This window comes from Cryptomeria japonica, chromosome 4 (assembly GCF_030272615.1).
Source record: "Cryptomeria japonica chromosome 4, Sugi_1.0, whole genome shotgun sequence".
Lineage (NCBI taxonomy): Eukaryota > Viridiplantae > Streptophyta > Pinopsida > Cupressales > Cupressaceae > Cryptomeria > Cryptomeria japonica.
In genome coordinates, this window is record NC_081408.1 from 686,034,380 (window position 1) to 686,058,071 (window position 23,692).

Below are 23,692 nucleotides of genomic sequence, written 5' to 3' on the forward strand. Positions count from 1 at the left end.
CATGTGAGAGAAGCATTAGATAAAGGTATTTGACGTGGTCAATTTTTGCAATCAATTTTGTTTTGTTGTTAAGCATGTAATGTCGAAGCTTCTGAGTACTGAAAATAAGTTCTAAGCATGCTCTTTCAATAGGGGTATAATTGAGCTCATACTCTACTAAAGTGCGGCTGATGTAGGAAATAGCATGCTCCTTTCCTTGGTCATCTGTTTGTGCCACTACGATTTCTAATATATACAAAATGAGTGGTTGTCCGAGAATAGCAAGCATAAGAACTCGATGCAATGCTAAGTATTCCTTGAGTTTCTCAAAAGCCTTCTGACGCAGGCACTCCCATTTGAATTTGATATCCTTGCATAGTAAGTGTGCAAATGGGTGACACTTATCTGTGAGTTGTGAAATGAACCGCCCGATAGATTGGAGCTTTCCTTGAAAGCTACGTAGCTATTTGAGAGTCTTTAGGGGATATATTTCCATGATGGATTTTACCTTTGTAGGATCAACCTCTGTGCCTCTACAAGAAACAATAAAATCGAGCAGTTTCCCAGATGTAACACCAAAGACAAACTTCTTAGGATTCAAGCACAACTTATACTTTTCTAATCTCTCAAAGATCTAGCTTGGGATAGGAATATGTCCATCTCTTGTCTTGGATTTTCCTAGGAGATTGTCCACATAATCCATGATTTTGTGCAAGAGGTCATGAAATATTGTTGTCATTGCTCGATGATATGTTGCTCCAATGTTCTTGAGACCAAATGGCATGACTTGATAACAAAAGGTTCCCCAAGGTGTTGTGAATGCTATTTTGTGCTGGTCCTCTTTTGCTATCCTAATCTGATTGTATCTAGAAAATCCATCCATAAGTGACAGCATCTCATGTCCCGTTGTGAGATCTACAATCATGTCTATGTTGGGAAGCAGGAAATCATCCTTAGGGCATGCTTTATTCAAATCTCATAAGTCTGTGCAAATTTGAATGCCCCCAACAGCTTTGCCAACAAGGACAATGTTGGACACCCTCTCGAGATAATCTATTTGTTTTATGAATCCAACATCTAACATCTTTTGAAGTTCTACCTTGACAAGGAGTGCAATGTGCGGATGCATTTTGCATAATTTCTACTTCACGGGTTTGGCATATGGACAGACAACAAGATTGTGGACTACTAAGTCTAGATCAAGGCCTGACATGTTAGCATACGACCAGGAAAAGTTGATCTTTATTTCTGTGAGAAAATTGATGAAGTTATGTTTTTCTTGATTTGATAGAGACTTAGTGATAAGCACATTCTTAGGAGTATCTTTAGTGCCCGTGTCGATAGTGTATGTTTCCTCGACAAGTAGGGTTGACCTATCTTGTTGTACGGGAAACATGGTAGGGAGGTCAAGTCCCTCATCCTCAAGTACCCGGTTTAGGTTTTTGCTTAAGGATACACCCTTTAGTTTTACTTTTTCCTCATCCATAGGTGCCTCAGGAATGTTTTCACTTAAGTAATCATGATTTGTCTTCTTACAATCTTTTTTGTGGCTAAGGGTGTTGACCTGACTACCAAAGTATCCTTCCTCATGCAATTAGATCCAATGGAATTTGTTGCAATATTCAATGTTGTGCATAGTCAAGAGAGTCATTAGAGCATTATCGTCGGCGCATATATCCAAAGTAGGTTTTCCTCATTCGTCCCAGTCTATAAGCTCAGGATAGACAAGTTGTAGCTTGTATGAGGGGGGAGGGGTTATGAGGGTAATGGCGTTGATATGGGTGTCAAAGAAGATGACATCTTGATATTCAAAAGGTATTTCATGAAATTCCTCTTTGTCAGAGTTTTCGACATCCAAAGAAGGGTCTTAAGGGGCACCAGCGATAGTGATTTTAGGTACTAGAGTATAACCCAAGCCCCTATTATGCTTGTGTGAGATAGGATTTATCGGTGCTTTGATTCCTTTTTCTTCGGGTCCCAAGCCATGTCCTTTATAACCCATCTTATCCGCTATGGCTGATGCCTTTGGGTACATTTTCTTGGGAATATTTGCTAGTTATTCATCCTCTTCACAATACAGCCAAAAGGAAACATCTTTCTCTAGTCTTTCTTCATCAAGTGGGCCCCACTGCTTGAAGGTGGTGTCTTTGCATTGTATAGTGGGTTTTTGATCTTTTTTTATTTCCTTAGTCTTGCTAAATGACTTGGGAGATAACAGGAGTTTGCCCACATATAGGACATCCTCAAGTTTGTACTATCTGCAGCCATCATCTACGACCTTGATCTTAGGTTCTGGTTGAGAAGAAGTGGAGGCAACTTTGGATGTATCAGATGGAGGAGGCAAAGTAGGTATGTTAAGAAGGCAGTGGTATGGATGTTTCCCCTCTAGAAGTTTGTAATACTGAAAAGGTTGTGGATCACCTTTGATAGTGATTTCTCTATCATTAAAGGGGAATTTAAGGCATTGGTGATAGGTGGAGGGAACAGCTTGAAGGGAATGAATCCATAGGCGATCGAGGAGGATGTTATAAGGGAGGTCAAGATCTAAGACTTAGTAAGTGGTTTCAACTATCATAGGGCCCGCTTGAAGAGGTTGAGTGATCGTGCCTTTGGAAACCCTTTCTGCATCATCATAGGCCTTTATTGTGATCAGGATTGATGGGTCAACCAGCTCCTCAAAAAGTCCTAGTTGCTTTATGAACTTTTATGTACAAAGATTGAGTCCAGATCCACCATCTATCAGGATCTATTTAACCTTGTGCTTTTGGATGATAGCTTCAATGTGCAATGGTTTATTATGATCGTCATCTAAGGGAGCATCATTAGAGGTGAAAACATGGTGGTGTCCGGCGGTGAGGTTTCTAATAAGAGCTTGAAACTGGGGAGCATTGATCTTGTTGGGGACACGTGATTCAAGAAGGGCTTGTTCCAAAATCTCCTTGTGAATGGGAGAGGTCTTGAGGAGTTCTAGGATGGAAATCTATTCAAGAGTCTTTCCGAGGTGATCTAGGAGGTCATATCGATGGCTGGATGAAGTGGGGGGAGGATTGGGTGGCGGAGGAGCTCCTTGGACAGTTACTCTTTCACGACGAGTGGTTACATTACAGTCATTCCAATAATAGGAAGTGAAAGGGGTGGTGCCTTGAATGACTATTTTGGTAGGGTTGGGTCTGCTTGTTGATTGTGAAGGAGGAGGACCACCTTGAACAGTGACCCTAGGTCTGTTTTGGGAAGGGGGAGGGTTAGCTCCCTGAATAGTGATGACGTTGATGCAGTTATCTGCAGGCTCTATATGACCCACTAGGGATTCAAAGTCGAATATATGATTAGTATAATCATAGTTGACAGCGTTAGATGATGAGGCCTTGCCTTTATCGTGCTTCGGGAAGGGTTCCTAGTACATCTTCAATTTGTCATTATTATTACCAGGTTTTGTAGTTGCTACCTCAATATCACCCTTATCAAAGCGATCTTGGATATAGTTCTTCAGTTTCATGCACTTTTGTGTATCATGCCCATTGATGTGGTAATAGTCACGATACTCATTTTAATTATACCACCTAGGTTTGGGTTGGTTAGGATCAAACGGGCAGGTTATCGAGAACACAACCGCACTAGCTTGGACAATTTTTTCGAACACAACCTCGATGGGCTCAGCAAGAGGAGTATACTCCCTTGGAGTCTGATTATTAGATTCAGGGTGGTCACCCCTGGATTGAGACATTGTTGGGGGGTCTTTGAGATTGACCTTGATTGTTTTGTTGATTATTGAATTGATTTATAATGGTGATGGATTTAGGAGGAGCAGCCACAGTTTGAACCCGCTTTGCGTCAGTGATACCATCATTGACTACGTTCTTGTTTTTGGACCAAAATTTTGATTTATCATTGTTATAAGAGGAAGTGTTCTGATTTAATTTCTGGTAATTTTTTAGAGTGCCTTCCTCTAGAAAGACACATTCAAGGGCCAACCCCTTATCGGTCAACTTTTGAAAAGATTTTATGCACTGATTTGTTAAAGGTTTTGATAGTTTGGGTACCATATTCTTTTGGAATAATTAAATCTCGTGTACCTCTGGCATATCCCACTAAAAATTTTTGATAAGATGTCACCACCTTTGCAAGAAGTTGGCAAAGGTTTCTCTAGGCCTCTATTTTGTGTTACATAATTCCATCATAGAAACATCATTGGCAATGTTGTAAGCATAGTGGGCCACAAACTTTTATGATAAGTCCGGGAAGGAAGTGATAGAGCCTCGAGGTAGGGACGAGAACCACGCAAGGGCATCTCCTGTAAGACTTTTAGGAAAAAGTCTACGAAGGTATAAATCACTATAGGAGACCTCTTGGCATAAGATGTGAAACTCATGAATGTGGTCTTGGGGGCCCTTACCTTCGTATTTTGTGAACCTAGGCATCTCAAACCCTAGCAGATAAGGTGCAATTGACATTGATGGATCATAAGGGCAGGGACAAAATTACTTGAATGAGTAAGGTTTTCGTTTATTAGTCCCATCCTTCATGTTTTTAATGATATCCTTCATGTCATAAATTTCTTTGATTAGATCATGAACACGAGGAATGTAGTGAATTGTGTTTGCCCAGGTATCTAGTGAGTCATGGATGAAATACTGCCACCACTAATGTATTGGTAAGACGAAGGAACAGGGATTTAGGATGTGATGATAGATGTGATGGGGACTTGAGAGGTGATGAATTGACATGACCCGTGAATTGTAGTAGCTTGGGAAAGAGAAGCATTAATGAAGTTAGCATATTGTTGAAGGGGATAGATGGTTGTAGAATAGAAATGTTTGGACAGGTAGAAGATGATGGCATAGAAGCATATTGAAGAATAGATGTGATCGGGTTAGATAACGACATAGATGCTACAAAGGAAGAAGAGGGTTAGACGGAAACCGTGGGGATGGATACCACGGGTGCTATGGATTGAGGATGGAGGATAGGCTCGATGATGAGATTAGGAGAAAATTCTCCCTGTGATTGTTTATCAAGAATAGATATATCAAAATCAGGGGGAAGACGAGCCCCATTTACAATGAGGGTCCTCAAAAGACCACTAGGATTGTATTGGATGAATTTCTCCATCATTTATTGATTGTATGAATCCTCTAGGAATGTTCAAATTTCCAGGGGGAGGTCATATTGATCAACCATGTTAGGGTCCACTTGTGATTGTGGATTTTGAATATTTGGTTGTGAATATTGACCTTGTATAAGATCTTGTGTAGGATCTTGATATAGGATACTAGTGTCCAACATACCATATTATTGTTCGGCCATCTTCTTCTTTTGAGATCAAGTCATGACCATACAATAATAACCTTAGGAATGATTTTGGAAGAACAACTTGATGAAAGGACTTAGCAAAAATTTTGGATTTTGGATTTGATGAAGTTGGATAGTTGATTGGGTGATTGATTGGGTCCTTAGATTAGGACAAAGTTGATTAAGATTGCACTTTAGTCCTTGGATGAGGATTTCAAGTGGAGGAGATTGGTGATGAAAACCACAAGTGAGGTGACAACCAAGTTGGGTGAGATTTAAACCTTGGGATAATGATCAAAGTCTTTTTTTACTAAGGATTGACTAATGATCCTACGCAAAGTAAAGACGTAGGATTGGGGTCTTGATCAACCCAAAAGATGAGGCAAAGGTACTTGGGGGAGATTCAAACCCAAGCACAAAAGCCAAATGACTAGTTGATTGAAGATGAGGTCTAAATAAAACTTCACAAGGTATAAACCTTAAAGTGAGGTTGATTTAATTGATAGAAGGTTGGGTGGTTGGAGATTGATTTGATTAAGGTTTGATTGTTGAATTGATTGATGTGCTAATTTCTTAGAAAAGGTTGATGATGAAATATCAAACAAGGGTAATAGTGATGACTAGAAGAAAGTGGTGACTAGGTTATGCTTGACAAGAAAATGACTCAATAAGTAATAGGTTCGGACGATAAATTGTATGAAGGGATGTGACCACCCTGATTTTGATGATAGTTGGTATTGAGAGACAAGCTTGATCCTTGGTGGAGGGTGTGGATTCTTAGTTCATCACTAGAATCAAACTTGTTGCTATGATAATGGACATAATTGTGGTAATGGTGCAAAAAGGTCCTATGTTTGAGCAAGAGCTTGCGATTGGTGTACCAAATCTTTTCACGTCTAATGAGTTGTTCTTGGTTGAGTTTATTTTTCTTGATTGGATGGTGGATAGACTTCTTGGGATGCTGATATGACTTGGTCTTATGGAAGATGAGGTGGAAATGAGGAGAAATTAATTTGGAATTTGTTTATGCAAGTGTGAAAGTTGGGACTTAGAATATTTATGGAAAATGATGGATGTTTGTCAATCTACTCTTGGCAAGAAAACATTAAACATAGTAGACATGTTGGCCAAGTGTACCACTCAATAATGAGTGTGCAAGTGATGGGGGGCCTAGAATAGCCCAAACAAAATTTAAAGGTATAGAACAAATGAAGACACTTGAAGACAACACAACTTAGGCTAGAAAGTGGAAACCACTTGATAGGCCCCTCGCATAAGCAATACCTCACTCATATGGACAAATGGAGATTCTAGTAGAACTGGCTCCACTCCACGATACTCACTTCTCAGGCATACCAGATTCTCTTACCCCAAAGATCCAAGGATCTATTATATGGAGGATTTATGTCTCATCCTAAGTGGATACATGAGGAGTAACTTCGGGGTATAATCCACATCCCCTGCGCTATCAAGCGTAAGGATTTGGGCTACTAACGCCAGTGTCTAGTAATATTCTGACAGGTCTAGATTTACCATGGATTCTACCAGGAAAGCCACTTAAGGCTCTAATTGAGCTTATCAGTGCAGGGAAGGCCCCCACATACATTGAATTCACTCAACACCTTAGTCGTGTGGCCAGGTTTTATTTATAGTGGCTCGAAAACACACCACTCGATATCACACTGAGAGATTCTATATCCCCAACATGTCCCAATTCGGGATACTCTTGTGGGGTGATGAAATCCCCAATCAATAAATACCCCTCGACTACTAAAATGAAAAAGAGGGTGGTGTTGATCACTCATTCTCTTACACCCAAGATCTGTGAAGGTGAGGGGGGAGGATACTAGACTGCAGTGATGGTTCCACCCAACATTGATTGTGTAAGTATACCAAACACACAAGACACTAGTTCATTTTAAGCCCACATTAATAAGGTTATCTACCTAACAAAAAAGCACATACAAATCTAAGCTAGTGAGAAAAATGAGTCTTTGGCAAGCGTGTTGCAAGAAAACAGATTAGTAGTTTATAGATTATGTCTTAAACACATGAAATTACCATCAACTACTCAAAATTTAATCAATAACTAAAAATTTCTAAGGATACAGTGGAGGTGTTGATCCATAGGTAGACGCGTCATAGCACCTGTGCAGGCATGGACATGCTTGCGCATGCATTGAAACAAGTTCGTGCCTAGAAAAGAAAACGTGCGGGAAACTTGAAAATTTTAATTTTTTTCAAAAATTTAAACTTAAAGCACAACTTACGGACATGCTAATCTATAGCATAAGCATTGGTGCACTTGTGCAGGTGTCGAATGACAAAAAAAGAAAACAGAGTTAGCCAAAACCGAAATTTTAAATTTTAAATTTTTTTAAACTGGTGGGCTTTTGGGTTCAGTAGAGGCGTTGAACCAGAGCGCAGGCACTGATTCACCTATGTAGGTGTTAATTAGCCTGTAAGCATGAAAACCTAACTATTTTCCTAAAACTGATAAAAAACAGAATTAAACCCTAAGCTATAATTGTTTTTGGGGTTCTTTTTAAGTCTTTTTTACCATTTTTGCGATTTTGGTTAAAATAAAATAAGAAATTAAAAACTATACTAAAAAATTAAGTGTCTAAAGACATTGAAGCGGAAGCGCTATTGCAGGAGCAGACGCACTGATCACCAGAACCTACAAAAATGACAGTTAGAAATTTGAAAATCAAATCGGAGGCATTGTTTTACTATGAACACATTGAAGCAATGAAGCGGACGTGCTGAAGAAGTGAAGCGGATGCACTAAAATATAGTCAAACACGCTATTCTGGAACCTGCGTGCTAAAAACACCAAAAACTTCACAAACACATTAGAAATCGGGACGTGTGTCCCATCGGGCATGCCAAAAAAAACCAAGGGGAAACCGATGCAAGGGTAGATTGTTAGTTTGAATCCAAATAACATAAGAAATCAAATAAAAAATATTAAACCAACAAGTCATATACCTTGCAAGAGAGAGTTTTCTCTTATTCCTCCAATCGGACCTTCGGTGAAGCCAACAATGAGCCCCTTCCTAGCTTGTTTGGATTGGTCCTTTGTGTTGATGTGGTTTGTTGTCCAATGCACAACAATGGTGGATGTGGATGATGGATGGGTGTTCAAGTGATGGATGGAGCTTATTATGGATGCTTAAAGGATGCAAATTGACTATAGTATGAATGCTAAGGGATGATTTTAAAATCTAGAATGACAGCATGAGATTGCACTAATTGGAGATGGAAAGTAAGGGGAAGGAGACCCCAATTTATAGATTCGAAAGAGGAGAAACAAATTGTTGAGAATGAATGAAAATTGAGGGTTGAGATTGAATGAGATAGAGCACATGGATTGAGGGGACAATGACATGACAAGGTGTGGAGACCAAGAGATTTGTCATAAAGGCATTCCTTGTCTCCACACTCCATAATGTACATGGGGAAGATATCCTCGAGTACATTGGGAAAACAAAATGGAATTAAAAATTCCTTAGAGGATGAAGAGAGAATTAAAAATTCCCAAAATATTGGATGCATGAGGGAATGAAATAAGAAAAGGAATTTAAAATTCCTTGGGAAGGTGAGAGGTATGAGAGAATGTGAGATTTTGAAAATCCCACATTCGCCCAAAAAAGGGAGCATTTAAGGTGGAAGGTGAGGAGGGGACAAAAGGAATTTATCCATAAATGGCCATGAGCTGACTTTGTGGCTAATCATGGGGATTAGCCACTAGCAAATGATTAAGTGGGTGATTGGGTGAGATAATGGAGAATTAGGAAGCAAGTGGGATTTGTAGGAGGATTTGACAAGAGGAGAGAGAATGAGTGGGAGGGAATTTAAAATTGAAGAATAATGTTAAGCATGATTATGAGAGATTCTAGAAGAATTAATTAAGCTAATGAGAGATTAGAGAAAGTGATTTGTAGGAATCACATGACTAAGTTAATTAATTGTCATTAATTACCTAAGAGGGGATTTGGAAGAATTAATTAGATTTAAGAACTTTAGAAGAACATGGAATAATTAATTTGTTGGATAAATTAATTATTTGGACTATAGTGACAGGATTAATTAAATTAAATTTAATCAATTTTGAGAAGAATAATATCAACATAATTAAATCAATTAATTACGTAGAAAGGATAAAATTAATTAAATATTTAATTTAATTAATTTTGGATGTCTACAATGAGTTATTAGATAACTACATATGATTACAACTCTCTTGAATTTCTAATATAATGTTTGATTTTTATGTATGATGAAGATGATATTGATCTCAATAAAGGTTTTATTGTTGCTTTCGATTTATTGTGCTTATAACTATGCATTGAGTTGTGTATAAATTTTCCTATATGAGATAGATTTATAGGCCTTGAAACTTGAATGCTTTTCCTAATTGATATCTTTATAATCGTGCAGTTCTTAGAAGCCTTTCTTGATTTATGTACTTGAAAAATATGCCTCCATGTTATAAAAAAATTTCTCTACTAGAGCGATCCAAATCCGGAAATTAATGAGTGAAATGACACATTACAATCTAAGTGAGGGTAGGATAGTGTTGTCCTATATACCACCACTTATAGGGATTAGGAAGATTTTTTAGGATTGTAATAATGTTAGATGTGTGCTTGAGAGAGATGTGTCTATGCACTTGCTATTCAACAACGAGCTGGAGAAATTGATGGGTAGGATTTTTTGTGTTCCAAGGTTATTCATAATGGGTAGGTACATTAGGAGTTTAAGGGAGGTTCTAGAGCTTAATGAGGAGGGTAATTTGGGGGAGATTCTAGCAGTAATCCCAGTTAATGATGCACAAGGCGGGGCCTGTGATGGGTGTGGTGGAGTGAGATTTGTACCTTGCTTAGAATGCAATTGAAGCTGCAAGTTGTTTGATGTGGAAGACAACACTATGATCAAGAGTCCATATTACAATGAGAATGGGTTGATTTAGTGCCCCAATTATTGTTAATATAGAATGCAACCTTTTCAAAGTGTCACATTGGAGATTGTAAATGGGATTCAAGATAAGACAAATCAATGATGTTGATTTAGCTTAGAGATCCATGGTGCAATATAACAACACCAAGAGGATATGGTTTCTCAATTCAATATCTTTCACTCATTTGAATTTACTTTTGACTAGAATGGGTGATGTAAACAATAGAAAAAAAATGAAATTTAGGTTTGATCACCATAAGGCTTTCACATCGTATTGGACAAATAATAATGGAGATGCATTGTTGCAGAATAATGGAAATTTTGATTCAAAAAGAAAAATAAAATCTAAGAGAGTGTGAGAAAGATATTAATAAAAATAGTGGACACTCGACATGTAGCACTCCTAACATCATTTTTGTTTGTCCCCATCTACCACCAACAATGATGGCTCAACCTTCAAATGTTTTCTATTTTCTAGATTTTGTGTTTTGTGCAGGATTCACTTTCAAAGTGCCTATTCTTTCATGATGTCACATCCTTTTGATGCGTTATTCTAACTAGAGACCTTCACTTTGTCTACATCACATTTGCATTTTTAGAGTGGGTTTGCACTGATTAGAGTGTGCAGGGCTCACATTCGTGAAGAACCATTGATGAGCTGAAATAATAGCTCTTTTATGTCTATAGCTGATAAGTTTTTCTTATGTTTTAAGTTTCATAACGGAACAATGTGAAGGGCATAGGATATATTAGATTTTTGACTGTGTGCATATTGAATGTTAACCAAACCTGTTGAACCTTGTATTATTTTGGCTAAGTATTCCTATAGGTATGCGAATTACTATGATAATTTCATATATGGATATATAAATATTATGGTTGATAGGAAATGGATACATATGTGCTTGCATGTACTAACCTTTGATGCAAGAATAAATAAGTAGTTGCAAAAGCGGTCAGACTAAGCCAGTTGGACGATCGCGCCATGCAAACAGTTACAAATATTTCAAGGCAGTTGAGAGCATTAAAGACAATAAAGGAGATGGTGTTCGAATGGAGCGGCTAAAGAATAGCGAGGCAATACCAGATCTATTTATGATTTTCTTTAGCAGGCAGCAATCTATAGAAACCATCATGCAATATTCTTGGCCATGTAATGATGAAAGTCCCACTATCTCTATGGTTGACTTCTTCCTTATTGTAATAAAAGTTTCCGCCTGATCTCAAGGCCATGGTCTAGGTAGTTAAGAGTTTGTTATAAATTTCTTATAAATAAAGTTTTTAACCTCTTCACAAAGGTTAGATAGAATTTTCAGAGTCAAGAAGTATTTTCCCTGTTTTATGTATTGTAACAGCTTTTGGAGATAATGAATAAAGTTATGTTATTCTGAGCATATAGAATCATTTGAAATCTGGATACACTCATCCAAGTGGGCCCACTTGGTGAGTAATCTTGTGTAACTATTAAATTAAGTTTTCTTTTGTTGTAGTAGTTGTTTTGGCAATTGATTGTTCCTGTAATCACTAGAACCAGATCCTATGACTGTTCCTGCAGCCAAAGAAGATAGTGTAGTTCATGTTTGTTAGCTTTGAACCTGGATAATAATTATTCAATTAAAATCATCTTTTAGTTTAAAGATTTACTGTATCCATTTAGTTGTTGCATTTTTGCATGTTTATTTCAGTAACTTCATTTGTTGCAATAGGATAGAATGAATCTTATTGGAACTTGATACTCAAATAGTGCTGACCTATTTCAAGTAATACATCCCTAGGTTGATAAGTAAATGAACCTCAGTCATAGGAATGATAACTATTCAGAATGAATGTCCAATCCCTGAGTTAAGGCTTCAGGTCTAGTTATTATTCTAATTGGCAAGGCAGATAACCATGTTGCCCATCCTCCTTGTAAGTGTTGTAGAATTGATTTGATTCAAAATGAAGGTCACTCATCCAACTAATGAATTGATAGATTTATGTATCTCCATTACAATTTATCGAAGATGGTAAAAAACATAAATATGGGATACTTTTGGCCAAGAGAAATACAAAGCAATTACAAGTACTTATTATTTAGGAGTTTTGGGGGCTTTGCTAGTTTATGATATCACTAAGCCTTCAAATTTAAAAAATGTTGGATGATAGTTGGTAGAGCTTAGAGACCATGCAGATTATAACATAGTGATCATGATAGTAGATAACAAATTTGATCTAAAGAATATGTGGGTCTTGGCAATAGAATATGCTTAGAGGTTTTATAAAAAAGAAGATCTATAATTTTTATAGACATCAACACTTGAATCCACTAATGTTGAGAAAGCTTTTCAAACAATTCTGGGTGAGATTCACAAGATAATCAATAAGAAAGCTCATATGGATTTTGTAAAGGGGTTTTTTTGGTGGGGGTTTTCTCTTTCATACTCATCTTGTTGTCCTTTTAGGTTTGGAAAGTGTTTAGTTGGCTCTATCAATGGGCATGATCAATGATTATTTCTAGCTTCTCAAATTGGATTGGCAAATTTATAATCTAAGTAGTGAAACAACTTCCTACACAAACCTTGAGAGGAGGGTAATGCAAACACTTTTATAGATCATTAAAATAGTTACAAAAACTTAGCATAAATAAACATAAATAGAATGCATATCATAACATAGTGATTTACATGGGGAAAACCCTTTCAGGATAAAAACCCCACACTACAAAAGTCACCCAATATAATATTCAAAAATAAATAACATATTACAATATACTTGTAGACTAGGATTTTCACTGGAGTATTACCAACTAGAGATTCAGAGGTAACTCAATAGCTATAAGACTTTTACACGCAACCTTCATCTTAGACACCTCATATATAAGAGATACAATACATAAAACCATCAAATAGTATTACAAAACCATGGGCTAAAACCACCCAATAAAATGGAACATATCTTATTTCCAATCCTAGATACCCTATGATGTGTCAAAACACACATCAACATGTGTACCTCCCTTTGACAACCCATTTATGTATGTGTTCAACACATTTTTTATATTTCCTATTTCAGGAGACCCAACTTTTGGAGGCCATAATTTTTTAACTAGGTGTCTAATTGACAAACTGTTTGAAGTACTGGAAAGCTCACGACATTCTCTATCAGATTATAACCCGCTACACTGATTATGGACACTTTCAAGCCATTTCAAAGTCTCTAAAGCCCTCAAAATTGACTTTGAAACTTACTGAATTGCAACTTTCAAAAACAAAAACTTTAATATCTTCAAATCTAGACACGATCTTACAATTAAAATTTAATAGGCATAATTATATAGCTAATCCGAAACTTTGGGGAAAATTTTGGACCAATTCATGTTCAAACAAAAACTTACTATAAATAGCAACCTTATGTAAATGTAAGGTTGAGACAACATTTTCCTAATATTCTCCTACTTGTCGAACACCTTGCAAGAGAAAAGGGAGTATCTACACCATAAATGAATTGCTAGGGGCAATGAGACCCATAGACTCTAAACTTCTCTATGCTCACAGCCTTAGTTAAAGAATTTGCAAGATTCATAAAAGTTTCTACCTTAATCAACTTCATCCTACCATATTTGACCATATCTTTGATAAAATGATACCAAACATTAATGTGCTTGGTCCAAGCATGAAATGTCAAAATGTTAGCTAGGTAGATTATATTTTGATTGTCACAATAAGTTATCATTGTACCTTGTTTTATTTTAATATCTTAACATAGTCTCTTAAGCCAAATGGATTCTTTACAAGCATGAGTAGATTCCATATACTCTACTTCAATAGTGGACAAAGCACCATATCCTATCACTTACTCATCCAACTAATTGCATGTCATGTCCCCTAATAAATAATTGTCGAATGCATAAAGATATTAATTACTTTATATAAAGCCCATTCACTTATATAAATAATTAATATTCTCAAAAGTTAATCTTAACTATTACTAACTATTACAGGAATTCTTATGGGAATTCTCAAACCAATTGATGCTAATAAGAATGGGCACTCGAGAGGAAGATTATGAATTTTGATATGGGAGAAAATATCTGAAGTGAAGATATAGTTCATGAGATATCAGACGGGAAAGTAAGTTCCTTTCCCCAGCTTAACTGGCCTATTGGAAGCATGGTGCACGGGTGATTCACAGGTGAGGCACGTCATGTTTACTCATCACAAAGATTGTCGTGATTCAACAGGAGCAACACAAATACCTATCCTCTCTATCACAACAGTAGAACCGAAATCAGGTAAAGTGCAATATGAACTGTTGTTCGTCCATGAGGAATAGAGGCTTGGGTTTGGTATAAATTCAATTGCATTCGCGAAGGCTCAGAGGAGCGATAGAAGAGTTCGACATCCAAAGTAATTCTGACTGCATTTACGAAGACTCAATGGAAGTGGCAGAAGCGTTGTGGATGGTGGTAAGATAGAGATACTCTACCGTAAATGGAATAGAGTTGGCTATCGGGAGTAACAACATATTGAGTTCTATTGTTGGGTATATCTCCAATACCCTGCAATCACAAAGGAGTAACCAAAACATACAACAAATACTTGAGGGTATTCTTGAGGCCATGATGGGAGGAAAGTGACATATAGTTATACCGTGGAGTAGCAGAAGTAATTAAGGCATTCAACACATAGGAGGTCAGCGATTTGAAGCAGAATGAAGAATACCTATCATGCCTATGATGAAATCTTGAAGACATCTATAGTTATGCGATGGCCACTAGCTGCATTATTACATATTTTCCCATAATTATGAATGTTTGTGTTGTATACTAGCCGAAGGAATGAAAATTAAGATTGTGTTTATGAAAATATCATTGTTTGTACATAACCATTAATCTGCCAATCACTCACTGGCCATGTTAAAAAAGATATTATTGATAAAGTGGACATAAATTCAATAGGTAAATAAGGGAATTTACAATGGTATCAGAGCTTTTTGTATCTTGCCAGCCTGTAGGGTATTGAAACTTCATGAAAACTTAATGCATAATTGAGTATGCACCCAGGAAATTATAATTTCTGAAGTACTAGGGCCCGTCAAAATAGATTTCCAAACTCTCCTTTAGCGCAAAATAGTTCATCTATTCCATTTGAAATTGAGGATAGCCACACAGAAACTGATGAGGAATTTATTTTTGAAACCAACATGGGAGACCCGAATAACAATAGGGATCTATTGGTTACATTGATCAGAAGTCAGCAAGATATGCAAGATAATGTTAACAGAATGACCAACTTGATGACCCAATTTATGGCTAATAATATTAATTAGCACCAAAATAATGGAAGACAGAATAATCAACATCAAAATAATGGGGGAAACAATGGGGGTAGAGATGAACAGTCAATTAATAATCAGCTAGAAAGAACAGGAACAACTAGACCATTTATGCCTACATTTACTGCTAGAAACCAGCCACCTGAAAATGAACCTATAATAAGAGAAATACATGCAGAAATACATCAGGACTGGTTAGGTTCCGGTGAAGAATTTAGATCATCGATGACATTTAGATAATATTTAGATGTCAGAATGAAACATAGGCCAAGAGGACAGCGAGGAAATAACAGTGATTTACAAAGAAAAATTGGGAAAATGTCCATTCCTTATTTTGATGGTTCAGGTAGCTCGGGCTTGGGTGCAAAAATTAGATACATACTTTGAATTAAATCCTATGTTAGAATAAGAGGCAATTAAATATGTTGTGTTACATCTTGACGGTGTAGCACATGATTGGTGGCATCATGGACAAATAACCTTGGGTCATAATTTGATAGGCACTTATGTTGAGTTCACTGAGAAACTTATTGATAGGTTTGATTCTAAAGATCCCGAATTACACCTTAAGGATTTAACTCAGCTTAAGCAAACTGGAACTGTTGAACAATATATTTCTGAATTTGAAAAATTGGCTATCTTAGTTATTGAAATTTCAGAAAGACACAAGATTGTGATATTTATAGATGGGTTGTCTGATTCCCTCAAACGGTGGGTTAAATCCTTAAACCCCCTTACTTTACAAACAGCTGCCAAAAGAGCAAGAGAATTGGAACCATCTTCAAAGGGAAAAATTTTTAACAAAGGACCACCTCCTAAACCGGAAAAAGACAAACAACCTTTCAACAAAGATGATTTTCCTAAAAACAGGCTAGATAAAGAGGAAAGAGAAGAACTCAGAAGGAAAAAACTATGTTTCAGTTGTAGGGAAGCATGGCAACCTGAACACAGATGTTTAGGGAACGGGAAAATTCATTATATTGAGGTTATGTCTGACAGTGAGGATGAAGAGAATGTTGACCCTAACATAGAACAAGCACCACAGAACACTGAGTTAGAAATAGGTCCCAAACAAGGAGAAGGAGTAATAGCATCCATGACAGGAGCCCCACATTATAATATTTTCAGAATTAGAGGAGTTTTGAATGGACAGTGTGTAATTGTTATGCTTGATAGTGGTTCTACACATAATTTTAGAGATGCAGCACTTGTGGAAAAATGTGGTTTGCAGACTAAAAAACATGAAGGATTTGATGTTAGAGTAGCAGGTGGAACTAATTTGTCTAGCACTCATAAAGTTCCTAAATTGAGTATTACTCTTGGCAATTACACTGTTACTGATGATTTCTATGTGATTGATTTGGCTGACACTAATGTTGTTTTGGGCATACAGTGGATGGAAATATTAGATGAATATACACAGAGTTTTAAAAGAATGGAATTCTCTTTTAAAATTGATGATAAGAAGGTAGTCCTTCGTGGTATGTCTAACAGTGGCCCCAGGATCATTAGTACTAAGAGAATGGAGAGTATTTTCAAACATGGAGATGTGGCATGGTCAGTACAACGTTTAATTTCCAACAAGGTATCAAGTTTTGAATCCAAGTCTTATGGAAATGATTTGTTAACAGTATTAGATTCACATCATGTGGTTTTTAGCAATATCCCTCCAAGAGTCCCACCTGATAGAGGATTTGAACATACTATTGAATTAGAAGAGGGTGCTAAACCAGTTATTACTACTCCTTACGGACACCCTAAAACATTCAGAGATGAAATAGAAAAAAGCAATTAAAGAATTATTGGATATAGGGCACATCAGACCTAGTTCTAGTCCTTTTGCATCACCTGTTGTGTTGGTCAAAAAGAAGGATGGAACTCTTCGTATGTGTATTGATTACAGGGTGCTTAACAAGAAAACTATCAAAAACAGGTATCCAATTCCTCGAATTGATGAATTGTTAGATGAATTGCATAGTGTTGTTTACTTTTCTAAAATTGATTTGAGATCAAGGTATCATCAGATTAAGCTAAGAGAACAGGACATTCATAAAACTACTTTCCATTGTCATTATGGTCATTATGAATTCTTGGTTATGCTGTTTGGTCTAACAAATGCTCCGACAACATTTTAGTCTTGTATGAATCATATTTTTAACAAACAGTTAAGGAAATTTTTGCTAGTATTCTTTGATGATATATTGATTTATAGAAAAACTTGGGAGGAGCATTTGAAACATATTGATATAGTTCTTGGTATTATGGAATCACAATCGTTGTATGCCAAGGCATCTAAATACGAATTTGGAATGACTAAAATTTTGTATTTAGGGCGTATGATCAGTGCAACAGGGGTACAAGTTCATCAAGAAAAGATAAGAGCCATTTTGGACTGGCCACCACCTCAGAACCTTATAGAATTAAGGGGTTTCTTTGGTTTATGTAGTTATTATAGAAGGTTCGTCAAAGGTTTTTAACAGCTTGGGGCACCTTTGACAGATCTTACCAAAAAAGGGGCATTTCGATGGACTGAGGAAGCTCAAAAGGTATTTGAGAAACTTAAAGAGGTAATGAGTTCTTGTCTAGTACTTGCTCTTCCAGATTTTGTTCATCCTTTTGTATTGGAATGTGATGCTTCAGGTGATGGAATAGGGGCAGTTTTAATGCAAAATAAGCATCCTATAGTTTATGAAAGTAGGAAACTTAATAGCATTGAGAAATTGTATTCCATCTATGATAAAGAAATGTTGGCAATCATGCATGCAATGACCAAATTTAGACAATATTTGGTGGGTAGCAGATTTGTAGTAAAAACAGGCCATAACAATCTGTGGTATGTCTTGGGACAAAAAGATTTAAATGACAGGCAACAGAAATGGATCAGTAAGATCCAAGATTATGACTTTGAGATTGAATATGTAAAGGGTAAAAATAATATTGTTGCAAATGCTTTATCTAGAAGGCCCAAAATCAATGCGATATCTGTAGTAATAGTTGATTGAAAATCTCTATTGTTGGTCGAGTATTCAAAGGATTCTTTTGCATGTGATTTGTTAGATGGTAATATACAAGATGATAAATATAAAATTGTCAATGATGTTATTTATTACAAGGACAAGATTTATTTAATTCCAGGTTCGAAATTGAAAGAAAAAATTCTCCAATCTATGCATGATATTCCTCTAGCAGGGCATCCTGGATACTTAAAAACATATCGTCAGGTAAGAGAAAGGTTCGCTTGGAAAGGATTAGAAAATTATGTCCTACATTATGTCAAGGAATGCACCACTTGCCAACAAAATAAAGTAGAGCAAACATATCCTACAGGTCTATTACAGCCACTGCCTATACCAGATCAGAAATGGGAAAGTATATCAATGGATTTTATCATAGGTTTACCAAGATCCCGAGGTAAAGATTGTATCTTTGTTGTAGTTGATAGACTAACTAAATTTGCACACTTCTTTTCTATCACTACAGAATTTATTGCAGTTCAGATTGTAGAGTTATTCTTCAGAGTAGTTTTTTCATTTACATGGTTTACCCAAGACTATAATCAGTGATAGAGATAGCAGATTTTTGAGCATATTTTAGGAAGAGCTTTTCAGATTAATAGGTACAAAGTTGAATCATAGCACCAACTATCATCTGCAAACTGATGGATAGATGGAAATAGTGAACAAATGGATCGAAGGTTATCTTCGTAACTATGTGGTCGGTCATCAGAAGGCTTGGGTTCATTGGCTATATCTGGGTGAATATTGTTATAATACTACCTTTCATATGTTAATTGGTATGTCTTCTTTCAAAGCATTATATGGCTATGATGTACTCTCTTTTCTCGACCTTGATTTTGAACAGAGCAATGTACCTAGAACTTGTGATTGGCTTCAAGAAAGCCAAGACATTTTGACAGCTCATAAGGAGAATTTGCACTGTGCTCAGAATCAACAGAAAATCTATGCAGATAAAAAGTGAGTTGAACGCCATTTCAAAGTGGGAGATTTGGTATTTCTTAGGTTGCAACCTTATCGGCAATCTTCTCTCAAATGTAGTGGTTCTGAAAAATTAAAGCCTCGATTTTATGGTCCCTATCAAGTAGTACGGAAGGTGGGTACAGTTGCGTATGAACTTGATTTACTGGTAGATAGCAAAATACACAATGTATTTCATGTATCTTGTCTCAAGAAATATCTGGGCCAGCAAGTGTCTGTATCCAAAGATTTACCTCCCTTGAATGATGAAGGGAAGCTTGAGATGATACCCGAAGTCATTTTGGAAACACGAGACAGGCAATTGCAAAATAGAACTATCAAGGAATATCTCATCAAATGGAAAAATATGCCTCGGGATGATACCACCTAGGAAAATGAAAGAGTTCTAGAGTTGCTTGAGGGCAAGCAACACGAAGCCGGGGAGACTGTCATGTCCCCTAATAAGTAATTGTCGAATGCATAAAGATATTAATTACTTTATATAAAGCCCATTCACTTATATGAATAATTAATATTCTCAACAGTTAATCTTAACTATTACTAACTATTACGAGAATTCTCAAACCAATTGATGCTAATAAGAATGGGCACTCAAGAGGAAGATTGTGAATTTTGATATGGGAGAAAATATCTGAAGTGAAGATATAGTTCATGAGATATCAGATGGGAAAGTAAGTTCCTTTTGCTAGCTTAACTGGCCTGTTGGAAGCATGGTGCATCGGTGATTCACAGGGGAGGCATGCCATGTTTACTCATTACAAAGATTATCGTGATTCAACATGAGTGACACAAATACCTATCCTCTCTTTCGCGATAATAGAACCGATATCGGGTAAAGTGAAATACAAACTCTTGTTCATCCATGAGGAATAGAGGCTCGGGTTTGGAGTAAATTAGATTGCATTCATGAAGGCTCAGAGGAGCAATAGAAGAGTTCGATGTCCAGAGTAATTCTGACTACATTTACGAAGACTCGGTGGAAGTGACAGAAGCATTGTGGATGGTGGTAAGATGGAGATACTCTGTCGTAAATGGAATAGAGTTGGCTATCAGGAGTAACACCGTATCGAGTTCCATTGTTGGGTATATTTCTAGTACCCTGCAATCACAAAGGAGTAACCAAATCATATAGCAAATACTTGAGGGTATTCTTGAGGCCACGATGGGAGGACAGTGACATATAGTTATACCGTGGAGTAGCAGAAGTAATTAAGGCGTTCAACACATAGGAGGTTAGCTATCAGAAGTAGAACGAAGAATGCCTATCATGCCTACGATGAAATCTTGAAGACATCTACAGTTATGTGATGGCCACTAGGTGCATTATTACATATTTTCCCAGAATGATGAATGTTTGTTTTGTATACTAGCCAAAGGAATGAAAATTAAGATTTTGTTTCTGAAAAATATCATTGTTTGTACATAACCATTAATCTGCCAATCACTCACTGGCCATGTTAAAAAAGATATTACTGATAAACTGGACATAAATCCAATAGGTAAATAAGGGAATTTTACATTGCACCACCAAATAAAGTAAATACACAAGCACTATTCGATCTTCTGTTATCAATATCACCTGCCCAGTTTGAATCCACATAACCATGAATATCAAGGGAAATCATGTCTCCTACCAAATTACCATAATAACACAAAGAATACTCCAAGGTACCCTTCAAATATTTGAAGACTCTTTTAACTACATCCCAATGAAATCTACCTAGATTAGACATATATCTGGAAAGAACTCCCACCATTTAGGCAATGTCTGGTCTAGTACAAACTGTAGTATACATCAAACTTTCAATTGCACTCTGGTAAGACATTTTTCTCATGTCTTCCATCTCTTATGGGGATGTAGGACAATCTAAAATTGATAACTTTATTCCAACTGTAAAAGGAACACATAGTGGTCCACTATCCTGCATGTTTGTAAAACTAAATTCACATACTTATTGTGGCCTTGCCAGAGCTTTATGTTCACTTTATCTCTTCTAATCTCCATCCCAAGAATGTGTTTTGTTGCACGAAGATATTTGATTTCAAATTTAGCAACAAGTTGAGACTTTAATTCTCATATCATACCTTTCCCTTTATCAATGAATAACATATCGTCAACATATAATGTAATGTACAAGAAATAATGACCATTAAATTTATAATAACAATAATGATTTGATTTAAAACACTCAAATCCCAAACTCAACAAATATGCATAATTTTTTTTATACCACAACCTAGGAATTTGTTTGAGGCCATATAAAGACTTCTTCAATTTACAGACCAAATGACTTTTACCTTTTACCACATAGTGCTCTATTTGTGTCATATAAATATTCTCCTCCAAATAACCATGAAGGAAAGTAGTTTTTGCATCCATTTTCTCAACCTCTAAATCATAAGCAGCACTAATAGAAAGCAAAAGTCAAATGGATGTCATTTTTGCAACAAGAGAAAATATGTCACCATAATCAACACCCTCAACCTAAGAGTAGCATTTTGCAACCAACCTTGCTTTATACTTTACAATACCTCCATCTGAACCAATCTTTTTTGTGTATGCTAAAATCCATCATTAATTCAATTAGAATCAAAGGGAAATCATGTATCCCTATCTAATCAAAGAATTCTAACAAAACCAATGAAATAATGAAAGCAAGCAATGGGAATATAAAATATCTAATTAAAAACTCCCTATTCCATGATCGCATATGGCTTCCATTGTTATTCTCTTCTTTTTGGTATGATGGCTCTCATATATCGCATTGGCAACCTGCAAATGACACAAAGATTTGAAGTTCATGATTGTTGAAAATGGAGATTGAATGCTCAATTTATAGATTATTGGAGAGGATTGATTGAGAGGTGAACTCAAGTGAGCTCATATACTGATTGATAGTTGAACTGTTGATTTGGAGGTGGAACATAATAGATTGAGTACATAATTGAGTTAACTGGTTGAGAAAAAAGCTTATTGAAAGATGAAAAAGAATGATTGGAGGATAATTAATTGATGACAAAGAAAGCTTTATTTAAAAAAAGCTAATTAGAAGATAGAAAAACAATGATTGGAGAGAATTAAAGAAATTGAAATAGTTAAGTGATTGAAAGCTTTTTGGATAAAAACAAAGTGGAAGATAGAAATAGGAATTGAAAAAATAATGATTTAATTAATTAATTAATTTAGCACGTGCTTTCACTTTGACTTAGATTCTAATTTTTGCATGAGATTTAATTCAAATATTGAATTTATTTTAAATTCAATTTGTTATTTGAATATATTTAGAACTTGACTTTGATTTTCATTTTGATTTTTGCAATCATGCACATGTATTTGAATTTGCAAGAATATAAAGAATTAGAATTTGGAATTAAATGAAATTAGAAGAATTAATGAAATTAGATGAAATTAGAATTTGGGGATTTTCAATTTGAATTAGAAGAATAAATTAGTTAATTAAATAATTTAAAGAAACTATTTAATTATTTAGAAATTGAATTTATTTAAATAATAAAGACTGTTTAAATTAAAGGATTAAAATCAGAATTAATTAAATAATAAATATTTAATTAATATTTAGAAAAGGGTTTAATGATAATTGAAGATAGAATTTGAAAATGAATTTATCTAAATAATAAAAACTATTTAAGTTGAAAGATTAAAATCAAAATTAATTAAATAATAAATATTTAATTAATATTAGAAAACAGTTTAAAGGATTAAATGATGATAGAATTGAAATAGAATAATTAGTAAGATTATAGAAGAAATATGAATTTAGAAGAATAAGATTAATTAAATTAATTAAAGAATTAAAGAATTATTTAATCAATTAGAGGAATAATTAGTACATGATCAATGAGATATTTTTAGGTGTCTATATTTGCCCCTCTTTGAGACAATGTCAGAATGACTTTGTTTCAAAGAAAATGAATTTTTTTTGCCCCAATTATCCCGGTGAGGCTTAGGGTGTAATGCCCCCTTGTAAAAAATGGTCAAAAAATTCAAAAATTGAGACCATATTTTTTATATCATTATAGTGAGAAATCGTGTGAAGTTTTGTGCGATTTCGAGATCATTTGACCAACATGCAAGTTCGTTGAAGTTCAAGGGGACCACGACCGTCGGAGTGAGAAAAACCCTAATTTTGAGC

At 35.7% G+C, this 23,692-nt stretch overlaps 1 pseudogene; it reads left to right on the forward strand.

The window, feature by feature from the left end:
- Positions 1–9,814: 9,814 nt before the first annotated feature.
- LOC131028667 (uncharacterized protein At5g39865-like) lies at positions 9,815–10,243 on the forward strand (annotated as a pseudogene).
- The last annotated feature ends 13,449 nt before the right edge of the window (positions 10,244–23,692 follow it).